Source organism: Cavia porcellus, unplaced genomic scaffold (assembly GCF_034190915.1).
Source record: "Cavia porcellus strain 051 isolate PalLab524CR breed Dunkin Hartley unplaced genomic scaffold, mCavPor4.1 scaffold_20, whole genome shotgun sequence".
NCBI classification, from domain to species: Eukaryota; Metazoa; Chordata; class Mammalia; order Rodentia; family Caviidae; genus Cavia; species Cavia porcellus.
In genome coordinates, this window is record NW_026947503.1 from 63,591,460 (window position 1) to 63,608,171 (window position 16,712).

General features: G+C 46.4%; 1 protein-coding gene across 34 annotated transcripts in view; it reads right to left on the reverse strand.

The window, feature by feature from the left end:
• Window positions 1-16,712, reverse strand: part of Epb41l3 (erythrocyte membrane protein band 4.1 like 3) — a 229,227-nt gene that overhangs the window by 131,269 nt on the left and 81,246 nt on the right. The window lies entirely within an intron of this gene.

Genomic DNA, 16,712 nt, shown 5'->3' on the forward strand with positions numbered 1-16,712 from the left:
AGCTGTGGACACTCCTGGCTCTCATCCTGTCCTTGGGTCTCCCTCATTTTCCCGCTGATTAACAAGAGAACTGTAACCCACGTCCTTTGACATGAACCACCCATGCAGGAAAAAGGAATAGTGATGGAAAGACCTGGCTTTTTCTTGCAATGCAAATACCTTAAAATCCAATAAGAACAAGCAGAAACTCACTGAAGTGCCTGAACCCACTTGTTTGGCAAATTAGCAGGCGATCTGTTTGCGCAGCAAAGACACTGTGTCGAGTGACATCCTGCAGGGAATTATTACAATAAAATTATAGGCTTGACAAGAGAGAAAAATTACAGGGAAAAGGGCTCACGCAAAGCTCTGAGAGAGGAAAACAATGACTGAAAAGACGACAACAAGCCCCAGAGCTGCCGCAGTGAAGGAACGGTACTGCACGTGCACAGAGCCCTGCTCAGAAAGATGGAGCACACACAGACCTAACAGCAGGAGAAGAGGGCCACACTCTTCCCTCTTCAGGTCTGCTCTACCTGTCCTGCATCTCAGCTGCTCCCCAGGCATGGCCATATTGACCCCAAATCCCCAAGGAAAACAGCAACAAATCAAATACTGATTGTTTTCAGAGCATGGGCTGGTTCCTCAGGAGCTTTTCCAAACTCTTTTCAAAAGAAGGTGCTGAAGCCACCAGCTCCGGGCCCCTGGGGGGCTTTGCAGAGCAATGCGCCGTCAGGGATGCTGCTGGTTGTGCAGCAGCCAAAGAGGACGTGTCCTACTTTCAACCACCAGGCAATCACTGGCCCATCCGACACTCAGGCACTGCGCCTCTCTTCCCTGCATGTGAAGTAGGTTCAGCTGAGGAATTCACGATCGTTTTTATTCCACGGGCTTCTTACAGTTTTCAGGGGACTCACGAGGAGGAGGAATATGCTTGCTTATAAAGCACTACTCAAAGGCTAGCATAACCCAAGCCTCGACATCTGCAAAGCTTAAAGCAGCCAGTGAGTCTCTGCCATGAAACTGTTCTGCCTTTTGAAGCTAGGTAAGGATCTGACCCTTGGTCCTTTGTAAAACTCCCCAATCCATAGCTGGGCTTCACCATACACCAACCAACAACCATAGATAGTAACTGACAACAATTTCTGGTTTCAAAGATGTCACAGAAGAGATGCTCCCAAAGAATTATGCTTCAAATCCAGGAGAAAATAATCAAGGCCAAATACGTAAATTAGGTCACTGGATTTATTTCTGAGTCGAGTAAGTTGGACATGTTTCTGCGTCAGAGTATTAATCCAGCCAGCAATCATACAGCCTGCCTCACTTTAGAGAGGACAGGACCAGGGCAAGGGTGCAAGACCCTCCCCTGTGAGGTGCAATGCCCTGGTTAGAAAGTTCCCCAGACCAACGATGTATTCCCATAGGCCTGTCAACCTGCTAGACTGATGTGCCAAGTCAGGCTAAGAGAATAAATCAGGCAGTGATACTCTGAAGCACCATTTCACAAATTACGATGCACACAACTATGCTTCCAAAAGGGACAGTGCATTTGCTGACATCTATTATTTGGGTCACATGAGGAGGCAATGCAGTAATAGTTAATGCTGGTCTTTGTTTTGTTTTCTTTCCGAGTAGGATCACCCATGCTCTCCTTTCCCTACTTCCTGAGATAAAAAGGATTAAACTAGAGCTTCTATGCTACAATCAAAACACAACAGAAAAAGGAACCATCACCAAAAAATAGAAGTTATCTACCCCAAATGGATGGCCACAACTGGCCCATGAAATCACCAAAACAGAGATGGTGCAGGAAGACCTTTCCCCACCCCCAAAACCAGCAGCCTTCTATTCTTGTAAAAAAGAACAGAATAAGATAAACTCCAAAAGAGCCTTTCCATTTTGATGTGCGACACCATCAGGAATGCACACTGTGTCTCACCACGAATACTGTGCCAAACTATGAACTCAGTAATCTGTGGCTCTAAAAAAGCAGAAAGTGACATCCCCTGTAGCCTATACCCTGAATGAATACTAAAAACAGAATACCATGAATGATTATCAATGTTAACTTAAATCTTCATCTCTGGTTAAAGTGCATTAAGATTTTAGCAAGATAGGAAGCTACCTGTAAGTGGTATTTCCATTTTCTCTTTCCAAGGTATTTTCAGTAACCAGCTCAGTATGGAAAACACCAGCAAATTACTTGGTTGTTAAGCCTTGTTTTAAATTGTTGGCTAACAGTGAGTATAGCTCATTAAGGCACTCATCTGAAACGCCAGCATCCTAGAATTTCATTTTCAGCTTTTCCTTGGATGAGCGGCGCATGAATACTGGTGGCCACTTGAAGATTAAAATTTGGGTTTATGCTAAGCTAACTTCAGCTCATCCCGTTAATCCCAAATGTTATCCTGTTTAACACCAAGCCCACAGGCATATACATGACCAATATCCAGTCACTGAAGCAGGATCAGCACTGAGGGGAGTAGCTCGGTCAGCCAAGGCTAAGATTCTCTTCAGAGGTTTAAATAAGCACAGCACTGAGAAGGCAAAAGGGCTCGGGAACTTTACAGTCCTGGGTTCAAATTCCAAATTTGCATTTACTCTGCATATGCTGCTGGCCAAGTCACATAACTGTCAAAACTTCAGTTTCCTCCTTTGTAAGCCAGGAAGGTACTTCCCATCACACATAGAAGCTGTAGACTTAGTGGGTTCCACTAACCAAAGAACATAAGCCTTGCATGAGCAGAACTTTTTGCTTTCGGTTCACCGGCTACACAAAAAAATTTCTAGCGTAATAGATACTCAAGAAATATTTGGTGCTTAAGTTGGATGGATATAAAAATGACATTAACTGTCACTCAAAATATCACTGACATTAACACAGTTACAACACACTGAAAAATTCTGACAAGTATCAACGGTAGCCATGAAAACCTTAACCATAACACACAATGCCAACTGAAAATTTTAACTTGCAGCAAGAATGCAGTTAAAGACTATCACACAATGTACCTCAGAGGTGGTTTACAGGTGAAAGGATTATCTTCGTAGAATAAAAACGTTTACTCCATTCACTGACGAAGGGATTTTTGGTTGTGTTAGAATAACATAATCAATATGTATCTGTAGATATCAATTGTGATTTAAATGATCTTAGTCAAGGTATACACCACAGGCTACCTTCTCGAGCCCGGAAATTTCAGCTCCTTTTACTTTTAGATTTTCAAGTTCCTGGGTACAGGCAAGAGTCATTGTGCCACAAAACTTTGTGAGTTCAAAGCTTGCCATTTCCCTAGGTTCCACACACCTGTTCCTCTAGTTTCTCACCAATGCCTGCATTTAATGAGGCAAACAAAGAACAAAAGTGAAATTAAAAACTACTCTGAATGGGGAGAGGGTATCTCAGATGAAAATGGCAAAGTAAAGCAGGAGATAAAAAATAGATAAGCTTTTAATTTTGCTACAATTACCATGAATCAAAGGATAGACAAACTAGATTTTAAAATTGAAGAGAACAAGGACCTAGTAACCAGAAATAGCGTAGGTTTAACAGACAAGGGACAGAAAACGAGCGCTTGCCGGGGAAACCTTCCCTGTGTGCAGACATCTGTGCTCTCAAATTCAAGGGCCACGGACACCCAGGGACCAGCTCAGGCCATGCTTCTCAGTTTTGCAGACTGGTAAACTGATTTGTATTTTATTTTATTCTATGTTACTGGACATGGAGCCCAGGTCCCTTGCCCTAGCCACATACTCAGCCTTCTTTACATTGTAAGTCTGGGTTTGTCTATGTTGCTAAATCCAAGTTTCACAACGAAGAAAGATCATTCGACTTCCTTAATGTACACCATGTACCTAGGTCTAAATTCCAGCTCTCTGCCCTATGTAACCTAGACACAATTCTTAGATTTAGAGGAAATTTTAATTTCCTCGACAAAAATAAGACTGCAACAAAAATTTCCTTTTGGAGTCTTTATAAATGACTTTATCAGGAAAATACCAACATCTATCTTCGTACCTCAGGATAACTTCCTACTATGGTCCAAACGAAAAATTACCATTCATGTTTCTTCAATGAGAAGGCATACCCGACCCAACTTCCATTTATTTACAGGGCGCTTCACTGAAGATCTCAGAACTAAAAATCAGTTGTACTTGGGTTTTCAGGGTACCAAAGGCAGAGGTGACAATGAGAGGTACACAGATTATCTTCCAAATCACAGGATGGTGAGATATCATTGGTAAGAAAAATAATCCACTGAGCTTTGACTGAAACCGGAAGGGGAATTACGTTGCTAACATGTGCAGCAACTGCCACCCAGGGAAACCTGTCCACTGGGCCACGCTGCGGTCCGGGCCAGCAAGGTCCAGCTGGTCTTGCACCCACGCTCTTCTCACCTGTGGTCTCACACCCTAAGGCTGGATTTACAGACTAAAGGTCAAATCCTTTGAAACAAAACCATTACCTGCTAGGTAAAATGTTGAAGGCTGACTGAGGATTTTCCCTCACACAGTTGCGGAATTATTCCAGACTATGCCTTCCTTTAAACACTCGTTGTGGGCTGGGGTGTAGCTCTGTGGTACCCCAGGCCTGTGATCCGACCTACCTTGCTTGGCATTTACAAAGCCCTGGCTTTGAGCCCAGCACAGTTCAGAATCCTAACCAACACCGAAAAGGCTCAGTGATAAATGAATAAAAAGAAATCTTTATTGAGCAACTACAAAGTGCTAAGCATTGTTCCTGAGCTGGAGTCTCTCCTGTCCCCAGGAAATACCATAACGGGTAGGAGGACAGAGAGCACATGGGGAAGGCCACTCATGCTGTTAAACCAAAGAACAAGCTGCAGGACACCCCAGTGCTGGTGCAGGTCTTCTAACACAGAAACAATGTTGCAGACAGTTTCCTGACATTGTAAACAGCCACAGGAACAAACACAAATTCAGAAGGGTGGCTGTGGGCAGCAGGCCTGTGATCCGGAGTAACGCTTTCTGCAGCAGCGAGATGTCCAGAATGGATGTGGTTACTACATTTTCATCCTTTCTGTGCATCAGAACTATTTAACTCTACTTAAAAAGAGAGAGAGAAAATCTTCAACCCCACTTCAACCGGATCTCAGCGTGCCTGAGCTTCTTAGTAAACCATCCTTGGGTCAGACTGACTCAAAGCTTTGAGGGATGGGCGAGGCACCCCTGATGGTGCTGCTCAGCAAGAATTCGCCACCACTCACAGAATCCTTTCACTTCTCCCCACAACAGAGAGCAAATTAAGGGAATTAAAGACGCCTTGACTTTTCCCCCTATGAGCTGCAGAAAAGAGCCTTGCAGAAGAAGATGCACTGAGAGCTTCTCAGCAGTGTCTGTCACCTTGGCTGCTCCAGACACTCCTGTAAAAACAAAGCAAAGCAAAGCAAAACAAAACAACCAACCACAGGATAACAAAGACAGCCTTTTGCTTTACTATTTTTTGTGTTTACTAGTCCCTGCTTGCACCACGCTGCACGGCTTGTTTGGGGTCGGTAAGTACAGAACACACCTCAGCCTCTCCGTGCCCTCTCCTGTCCCCTCCGACAGGCAGAGGTGGATGTGCTCTGGTTTTCCTGGAGCTTCCAGGCAGCCTTGCTGTGTCGCCTGCATTTCCTGGCTCGCCCGGCTCCAGAACTGGCTGCAGCCACTCCCCTATGGAACCTCAGAACAAGGGAGCAGGGGATGAAAGGCTCCCAAACATTTGGAGGTCACCGACCTTGCCCTCACCGCGTCTCTGAGGCTGGCAAACGGATACTTTAGTAGGTCAGTGCCCAAACACCATGCGCCTGAATGCTGGGCGTATCTTTGTGAACAACGAAAAGTGAACCACAGCAACCAGAAAGGTCAAGAACTCTACCTTGAATCTTCAGCAAGCAACTCCATACAAATTCAGTTTGTCTCTACAATAAAGCCATCCAACCATGAAGAAAATAATTTTTTTGGAACAGAGCTCCATGCTGCTAGCCCTGGGAGAAAGCACTTCTCCAGACACCCAGTCGGGTGGCGAAGGGGAGGTAACACTGCAGGCTCAGAACAGGCAAAGCAGCAGAGGGACGGCTGGTGCCTATTCCTGGAAACAGATGCTGCTCTCTTTGGTCCCCAGGGCCACATGTAGAGAGAGTAGCCATCATGAAAGCCTCTGACCATCAGAGCACAGGCAATTTCTAGAGCCATAGCTCTCTGTGTCATTATTGGTTTTTTCTTTTTTTGTCTTCACTATGTAGCTCAGGCTGGCGTTGAACTGTGTAGCCTTGGCTGGTCTCAAACTTGTGGCCATTCTCCTGCCTCAGCCTCCTAAGTGCTGGGGTTATGGGCGTGCGCCACCATGACTGGCCTGTCCTACGACTTCTTTCAACCTGTCTTCTAACTTTTCTCCTTTACAAACTTGCTTCCTTCCACCTTCTCCCTGGTGACCCCCCTCTTCCACAGCCTTCCTCACTGTCCTAATGCGGATGACAGTGAGCCTCTGTCTTTGAAGCTGGGCCTCTCTTGTTTGTGGACAGAAACACAAACGCTATTGGGCATCAGCTCTCCTCGCATGTGTCAAGAGACCTTGAGGACAACTCCTGACCACCGCTGACCCTAACACCACGCCAGGGACTCTGAGGCCGGGCCTGCACTGGCCCAGGGGGCAACTGAAGGAGGCCAGTACATCGCGTCTCTGCCTTCATCTCATCTCCATCTCCTTTGGGTGGACATGGCAAGCACTCAAGGAGTGTGGGGTCATTAGCCCTGCACGTGTCTTGCATATCGTGTCCCTCTTCAAAAGGAAAGCAGGATCTGCAGCGATGGTCATCACCAACTTTTCCTGGGGTCCCACACAGACCCCCTCGAGTGACGCCGAGAAGTCCATGGCCACAGTCCTAAGTTCCAAGCTCCTGCCAGGCCCTGGGAGACAGCTTCTTGCCCTCTTTCTCTGCCCGCTCTGGCATGGCTGTGGTGATTTTGCTGCCCCTGCCCACCACTGTCTTTTCCTTGGCTGGTGCTTTGGACGCTGAGCCTGCCCCATGAGACCCCAGAGCCAGGGCCTCTGCCCAAGGCCTTGGAAACAGCACCAGCCCACGGCCCCTCTGGTGGGCACAGCTCAGGGAGCAGCGAGTGGAACTGCTCTCCCTCTCTACACCCAGCACACTGTGAGCCTCATTCACTTCCGCATGGCACTGTCCTGAGACTGACACATGCTGGTCATAAATGTCATTCAAAAATGTCAATAAAAATTTTAATTGAAAAAGTGGTTTCTGAGAAGATGCATTTGCCGGCAAATCAACACTACCTACTGTTGGAGCTCAGATGTATCCATTCATCTGGATTCACTCTTCCATCCATTCAACCGAAGGACATGAAAACAGTCACTGTACCCACAATGATACACTGTCTCTCCTAAAAGCAAAAGCCCCAGATGACTGACAGAGCCTCACTAAGCTTCTGCACAGTAGCACCCAGCTGTATCATGCTATTGGACCAGGCCTTGGGGCTCCTCTCACCCCAGGGATGCACGCAGGTGAGGTCAGCCACCCCCACCTGGCTCACTCCACCCTCCTGCAGTCCCCTGGGCCCAGCCAGCTCCTCAGTCACAGGTCTACAACACGTAGAGATTTCCAGTCACAGGAGATTTCCATCCTTATGGAGTACCCTCTGGGCCTCTCTCCCTGTGACTCAAAATCACCCAGAGCCCCAGTCCTCCAGCCTTCTCCAGCCTTCCCCAGCCGAGCCTTCAGGTGTTGGGCAGGATGCAGCACCTTCTTCCCCAGCTTATACCTGCATGCCTCCGACCCGGTTCCTGTTCCAACACTGTTCCTGTTTCCATGAACCACAATGATGGCCAATGAGGACCTGCTCATTCCCAAGTCAGGCAGACAGAACCAGTTCACCTTCCCTTTCCCTGGCCCTGGCCAAGGATAAAAGCCTCACGGCTACAAGGACAGATGAATGCTCAGACAGTGCAGCAGAGAATGAAAAGCCCAGAGGTGTCCTCACCTTCCAGCTCTAATAACAACAGCAACAAGGACTGAGTACCTCTGGAGGTCCCAGGACACCTTCCCATCCATTATAACACTGGGCCTCTCTCTAGATGAGCTCTGGGTAGAAGAAATGTGTTCTGCACCTTTGGAGACCAAAGTGTGTTTCATGACGTGTTGTAGACACATTCACGCCATGGACACATCTCTGGGGAGCCCAGCAGACACCTCTACAGGAGATGCATCGGTACAGGGTTGAGTCCTAGATCCTGACTTCACTAGAGTTAGGTTTTGAGAGCTCCAGAGATCTCTCCAAGTTAGAGGAACTTGTTAAAGTAAAAGGATCAGAAAGGGTGAATTGTAAACCTTGGGAAATGATTCTGCCAGCACCTGGCTCTGAAAGCCTCAGCTACCACCCAACTCCATGACCTAGAGAAACAGCAGCCGAGAGTAAACTTACATGAGTGAGCAGAGGATCATATTTAAATCAAAACAAAATCACAAAGGCAAGCAAAGGGTAAAGCTATGTATTCAATGGTAAAGGACAGCTCTGCAGACCCTGTGTGTTGCTCCTGGGCAGAGATGGTTAAAAACGGGTCCTGGCCCAACCGAAATAAACCTCTCCTCCTTTAAACCGAGGGTATTGGGTCTTTTGTCCCAGCGGTGAGTAAGTAGCCAATGCAACCCCTCAGATCACTGTATCTTCAGGAGCCCTCTCCGCCCAAGGCCACCAGACCTGGTCCAACACCTAGCCCTCTTTGCCATTTCAGACCATATTTATTCATCTGCTTCTTGCCCATGTCCTTGTTTAAAACCATGTTTCCAGAGCAGCTGGGTCTGGTATGTCCTGCTCTGTGCTGCAACCTCCAAGCTCCATGCGAGGTAGCAGGTTTGAGGCCAGTACTCAGTACCTGTGGCATAAACAGAGAAGGGAGCAACCCTCCACAGAGGTGCTGGGCGTCCACAGTTCTGCATAAGCCATCATCATGACTGCGTATCTGCATGAATGTTTTATTGTAATTATCACTGTGGTCAAATGAGTGTCCTGCCTGCACAAATCATAGAGAATTGGCAATAAGCTTGAGGCGAAGCTGGGTCGAAGGATGATGCCAGGGTCCCTTTTGTGGTCCTTGTTTCTTTAGGATGAGAGGCACTGGACCTAGAGTCAATTTGGAGACCAGACGATTCCAAAGCTGCCCTAGATTGCTCTTCGGAGACGGTACGACATCAACTGAGAAAAGCAGCAGACGGGGCCTCTCTACCAGAACAACAGCAGAGCCTCCAGTGTGCTAACATGATCAAAAAAGGTATTTTACAGTTCTACCCAGGAAAAGCCCTGGGCAAGGAAATCATCAAGTTAAAACCCACGCAGATGCAACAGTCCTGACGGTAAATGGACGGAACTGATAAATGGAGGCCAATACTTCATCAGAAATTGAGGTGGGGGGGACGACCATTTAATTTCAATAAAATATGTCCTTTATCAAAGACCTCTGCGCACCTCTTTTTTTAATATGAAAACACTAACTCCACCCTGGCAAATCAGATGCTATCTGGAGAAGGTTCAAAGAGGGGTGGGAAGCCAAGGTGTGAGGAGGGGAGACACAGAAGGGGCCCAGTCTGCTGACTCCACACCAAGGCATGGCCATCCTGTCAGCAAAGATGAGAATTCTGAAGTCTAAAGGTCAGATTAGCCCCAAAGACACAAGTTCCCTCTTGCATTCGTCACTGTTTTCTAAAAAATCTACGCAACTTAAATGTGACATACAGTGACTTTGGTTTGGTTTTGTTGGCCCTCTAGGAGGCTTACATGGGTGTGTGTGTGAAAGTGCATGCCTGTGTGTACAAGCGTGTGTGTGATTCTCAGATATGAGTATAGGGGAAAAATCAAATTAATATGTCATAATGTAATCTGATCATTAACAATTTATATTACTGTCACTAAACACAGTAATGCGTGTAAAATTATAATGCTCATCATCACGAAAGTTTCACATACCTAAGAACTTCACAATACCCTGAGAAGAAGCAAACAGCTCAATATGACTTTGGTCCATAGAGCTATATTTACTCAGACAGGCAGTCACAAAGGAAGAAAATTAACCCCATCGGCAGACATCGTGGGAGACACATACTTGTACCTCAATTCTTTATTTTTCTTTTCCACTACTGGGGATTGAACCCAGGCTGTTTGAACTATATCTCTGATTTTTATTTTATTTACTTACTTTTTTTAGAAAATTTGAGACCAAGTCTCACTAAATCACCAAGTTGCCCAGGCTTGTGATCCTCATGCCTCAGCCTCCCAGGGTGCTGAGACCACCATCATGGGCCACCAGGCCTGGCTTCACTTCAGTTCTTAATGAATTCTTTTGACCATCTGGCTGCATTAGTACTATCTTCCTTATTTAATAAATAAGAAAAGTAACCACTCAGTTTTCTCATTTTAAATTTTATATAACTGCCTAGGATAACAAAAAACAGAAAGTGATGGACCAAAGTGAAACCCAGGAAGCCTGAGTCCAGGACCAGAGGTCTTTGCTCTACGACAAACATTCTCTCCAAGGTGGGCAGTATTTATCTATGGTGCATTATTTCCCCACATTAAATGCCTGTTTGATGATAGCCGGTACACTGGAAAGTCTTAAGCAAAGTCCCTAAGACTACAGCTCCAAAGGCGGCCGAGGGACCCCTTCCAGCATATGCCACTGAGATTCCTGCTGGAAACAGGCCACCTAGACTCAACTCCAAACCTACTAGATGAGAATTTGGGGCTGGGTACCTAAAAATCCCATTCAGCAAACTCCCCAGGTAATTCTGTTGCTGCAAACCACTGTACCTCAACAATAACCTCTGTTATTGTTTGGGGTTCCATACTGGATAAAATTCTACAAGCCTACTGAAGTCATCTTTGGGATTATAAGGCTATGGAGGAATATCACAAAATTCTGCCCCACCACTGAGAGTCATCTCTGGATTCTCAGGGTGTCTAACACTGATCTCTAGTCACCAACAACACAAATTAGCTGAAATGGGAAAACCCGTACTGTGTCTCTGTTCTCATTCCACCCCAACTGAGATGTCCCCAAATAAAAACTTATTTCCAGCCTTCAAGTGAGAGGGTCCCTAGACTTTCCATGAGCTAAGACTATGTCACAGCTGGGAAACTCATCCAGGAAATGCAGCGAGCTGCCCATGGCTTACCAGCTGGAGGGCAGCAGCTGTGGCAATCTGTAGCTCCTCTAAGTCTTTCTTCTTTATTCTACATGACAGGTCCTCTCCACAAACTACTGCTCGTTACATTCCAGGAATTCCATGTCTTGAGCTAGGCAAATAAGTCAACTCCATTTTCCTTGTCCTATTCTTAGCCCCCCAAATGGGACAAAATTGAGGTTTGGATCCTAAATGTCTCCTGAATCTCATGTAGAAGGCTAAGTCCCGCTGTGTTCCACTGGGAGAAGGTGGAACCTCAGGGAATGTGGCCTCCTGGCAGGTCCTTTGGTCACTGGGGCTGGACGAAGGGGATATTGAGACTCTGGCCCTTCCTGTCTCTCTGCTTCCCAGGCCCCCACTTTTCCTCTGCCACACATGCCAACCAAGATACCAGGCCTTGTCACAGCCCCAAAAGCAACACTACCAGCTGCCTGTGAGCCGAAACCTCTGACCCATGCACCACAGTAAATCCCTCCTCTTCCAGAAGCTGATCGTCTCAGGCATTGTTATGGGGACAGAAAACTAATACAGAAACCCCTTCAAGACTAATTCCCTTTAGCGGAACCAACAACAGGGCTCTGCACCTCTGCAGCATTCCTGACTCCAGTTACAAAGTATGGCAAAGCCAGGGAATGCCCAGGCCAGCCAGAAGTTCACAGTCCACAGCAGGATTCGAAGGGAGCCTGTGAGCACAGAGCCAGCCTGCAGCACCTCAGGAGTGGCAGGAAGGGAAGCAGGCCCAGCGTCCATGGAAACACAAGGTCGCTACACCTGGTGCATGTGGCAAGCACGGCAGGGCGGCCTCATCCCTGGAGACTCTGCAGACAGGTTGTGCACTCAGGCTGATTTTATTACCACTGCTTCTGACACAAAGGAAGCGTCCAGACCCCAGATCCGTCCTAAGGATCCCAGCGCCCCTGCCCAAACATCATCGCTTGGTGCTCAACGCCTGTACCTGCAATCTCGGTCAAGTGCAGGCTGGTACCTCTGCCGCCACTTGGGACATGCAGGAACTGCCCAAAGGGGCCCTGGGGACAATGGGTGCTAGGCACCCAGCAGGGGACTGAGCTGAGCAAGGGCAGCCCCCTAAGGACAATCAGCATTGACAAAAAGACAGAAGTCAGCAAATACACGGGGAAAGTGGCTGCTTTAGTCTGTTAAAATTGAATTCAGAGTCCTACACATACACAGCGAAATGGACCTAATTAGCCCTGGAAATATAACTGTGCCTGTAACCTGATGCGCATGCTGGAAAGCAAGGATGAGGCCTCAGCTGGTGAGGAGCAGGACGGGGCTGGGCTGGATGGTGAGACTGCAAATCATCATCATCATCATCAAGGTAATGACTTTCCCCAGGACTGCACAGGAGTCAAAGGAAATATTTTTTTCCATTAAAAATAATGATGTGGGTATAGATTTGTGTACAAGAGAAAGGCTTCCTAAACACACTATAGTTACCTAAAAAAGAAAATGTTTCTATTTAAGATAGACATCTATTCACAACACTAGAGTGCACCTAGCTATGTATGAATATTAAGATAGACATCTATTCACAACACTAGAGTGCACCTATCTATGTATGAATATGTATGAAAGATACTGTTACTGCTATTTATGAGGCACTTATAAGGGTGATCAGAGACTAAGATGGCTGTTTAAATTTGAAAATGTATTATAGTTAAAGCACACTGCCATGAGTCCCCGTCAAATGCTTCCCTCTCATTTCAATCATACTTGTCCCATCCTTCTTGCTACTTTGTGAAGCCGCTCCGGACATCCTCCTTCATGAGTGTCTTCACAAGGTGTAACAAAAAAGAGTGGTGCCTGCTGCCCTGCCATCCAGAGGAAGTGCAGCTTATGGAAACATGCACCGGTGTCCTCACCCACCTTCTTCACCAGATCTGGCTCCTCCCCACAGTCAGAATGATCAGGGAAGGGAAACTTTTTAAATCAAGTTGGGACACTGAAATAGCCAGGAGGCACCACTAAAAATATCACAAAAGAGGACTTCCAGAACTGCTTCAGAAAGTGTCTAGAACGATGGGATGAGTGTTTGCAAAGTGAGAGTGATGTAATCAATATTTCTAATTAAATGCAGACCATATATTTGGACCCCACCTGGCACCAGGTATCTTGCATAGAGTTTGCATGAATTGTATCACTTAATCTTCCAAGCTTGGAGAAATAAGCACTATGGATGTTTTATAAAGAAGCACACAGACATTCTAGAAAGTGAAGAGACCTTACAGGTCATATTCCTGTTAAACAGAGAGGGGGAGCTCACCCCAAGTCTGTTTGACTGCAGTATTCACTATAATATATTCCCTTTCTTAAAGAAGAAGTTTTGGAAAGCTATTTGCCTGAAATATTAACAGTATACATTTCTGGATGATAAGATTTTTTCTTTTTGTTTTACAGTGTTGTCCAAAGATACTCTAAAGTAAGTGTACATTATTTTAAATATCTGAAATAAAGACGTTTTAACTGGAAAAAAATAAATGAAAAAGGAAATGTCAGTCTCTGTGTATCTTATTTTCTACCTCAAACAGTCCAAAAGTAGTATTTAATTTCTAGCTACATATGCCATGAGAATATATATATGGAGGGAATTGCCAAAATATCAATCACGGAGAGGAAAAACTGTTATATTTAATTTCTGAAATTTTTTTTGGATTAGTCCATTAACAAAAGCCCATCTGTCTCCAGTTCCTGGTCTTCCAGTTCACTGCTACGTTTATCACCAGCAAACACTCTCTTCCCTACTGAGACAGGTTTATGCGCGGTAGTCCAGGCTGGCCTGGGACTTCCACGCAGGCCAGGCTGGGATCAAAGCCACGCCCCTCCTGCCCTCTGAGTGGGTAGCTGGGATCACAGGCAGGCACGCTGTGCTCCGTACAGCCCACATTCCAGCTAGTCTCTCTGACTTCTGGAATGTTCCATCAGGAAAGTCTCTCAATAGCCCATCTCCCGACAGTGAAAATGGAAAGTCAAAATGGAAAAGAGACACTCCACAGATGTTTCCTATAAAATGATGTAGCTAAGAAACCTAATTACTAGTACATATACCTAAAATGGGCTGTGTACAACAGTACTCAACAGTGTCAATTTTTATTAAAAATAATAACTTGGGCTACAAGGTGCTAGATTTGGGTCTGAAATGATCCTTCATGGTCCAAGTGTTGAGACTGTGATTTTTCAAACATAGCACTATTGGGGTGGTGGTGCGCTTTTAGGAGTTGGAGGCCTCATTGGAGAAGCTGTGGTCACTGGGGGTGGCCCTGATGGGGATCCTCGGACCCCCAGCCACTTCTCTGCCTCTCTACTCCTGTTACCTGGTGGGTCACACTGGCTCCACCGCATGCCCTGACCATGATGCCAGGGGCCAAGGCAACTGACCAAAGACCACAGGCTGACGCCTCCCAAACTGCGAGCCATAATGAACAGGTCTCCTCTTTAAGTCAAGTACCGGAGATGCCTATGAGAGTGACAGAAAGCAGGCTACCATGCTTCACAGAGTGACAAACCATATTTCATACAAGTCATGACGTCACTGGTTCTCCGAGACCACACCACAGTGTACAGCACTCTGCCGATTAGGCAGTGACTCATGCAGCTTGAGCCACGGAATTTTAATTTCCACCACTTAAAGAACCCTGGACCAGAGAAGGAGGACCTCTCAGACGCTAGGTGCCCAGACTGCAATTGACAACCCACTTATTTGCCACGAGCCGCCAACACTGACCCTAGGTGCACTGATACCTGACGCCCAGCTGCTGGGGCGATGCTGGGTGATTCGGCCCCCATGCTGACAGAGGGCTCTGTGTGTCTGCTATGACACATGTGCCACCAGTTCGCCACCACTGCTCTAGAATGGCTTAGGCACTCACTGCATAAAGTAAATGTAAACAAACTAAAGCGGCATGGGTACGCGCCAAAATCCTACAGTGAACAAAACTCGACTCTTCAAAACTGCGGCGTATCTCCTCAGAGTTACAGCTGTTCTGTCACCAGATGCACTGGACAGGTGTCGGACACCGTGTTGTCAGAGATTCCAGCGGTCTCCAGCCTTTCCCCCCAATCAGCTGACCCCCAGCCTCCAATTTCTGACCCACACTCACAATCCACGATTAGGAGGCCAGCCTTTCCTGTCTCGGAAAACATCCCAAATTCAGGGGTCTTAAGTGTGAAAAAGAAGTTTCAGAAATGAAACCTAGAACCCAATGAAAACACACAAACTCATGATTTGAGAATGTATGAGACTGACCAGAAGAGGAGATCACCAACAGAAAAGAGCTTTCGTCCATGCAGCCCACTGCCAGGATCAACATCCCTGCCTGGGATCTGCACTGATCCAATTCAGCCGGGGCCTCCCTGCCTCTGCTTTCTCTCCTTTTCCAAGCCTCTGCTCCACTGATGCCCTTCCAGACACCAGTCAGAGGACAGGAGAGGAGCAGAGAGCCTACAGAGCTGCCCGGCCCTGCAGGAAACCATTCCTCTTCCCCTCTTAATACTTGTATTTGCTTCTCTGATGTGGCAAAACGCCTAGAACCTATGCGGCTGGAGCTCCAGAAGTGAGCTTGCGAGGAGAGGAACCTGCCATTAAAAGTAATGACGCGAGTCTGCTAGCTCTCATTCTTACATACGCCAGCAGTCCTGAAGCCTCATCAACTTGTTTTTTAAAGTCACAAACAGCCTCACTTCTAACTCAGTGATTTGAGGGTTTAGAACTCTTCTTGGTTTGGGTACAATATTCCAAAAGACAGCTCCTATCAGGCCCCCACCCAGGGGAACGGGAAGGAAAGTGGGAGCAGGTTAGAACCACATCTGTCCTCCTGGTCTCCCACGGATCTCCCTCCCCTTCTGTTGGTAAGGCAGGGCTATACGAGCAGTATATCAAAATGTCAGCAATCCAGAAATTAAGTTGTCAGCTTTTCCTCTTTACTGCAAATTACAAAAGAATTAGAGCTTTGGTACTAATAGAAGCTTCTGCTCCTAAAGTGTGCAATTTAACCAATCATCTCAAGGCCTAAAAATGCAGCACTGAAGACATTTCAACCCAGTGATCTGCAGTTCTGGTACCTAATTTCTACTTCTCTACTTCAAACATTGTTTTTCCTCTTTCGAAATGTGTTCTGGAATAGCCACATAGTTCAGCAAGTACAGCCCTGAGCTGCTTCACATAAAATACACTCACTGTAAGAGAAATCGCCTTAGCAAAGAGGCACAGAAAAAGAAAAGGCACCCCTGCAGCTACTCTGTAGCTCTTCATTTTTTTACCCTGACACCACACTAAATTCAGAAGCTGAAACTTGACACTCTCAGAATTCCAGTCTTCCTTTCATAATGTATTCAACACTAATTTGGGTTGGAACATGTCCTTGATCATCTCTACACAAGAATTTTAAATGTGGATTAGAATGTTCCATTATAAAACAATTAGCAAGTAGAGCAAAAATTGGAAATGGAGATCAGTGACCTCTGATCACTCCAGATATCTCGCAGGCTTGTGAAATCCCCAGCTCTTACAATTTTTTTCCA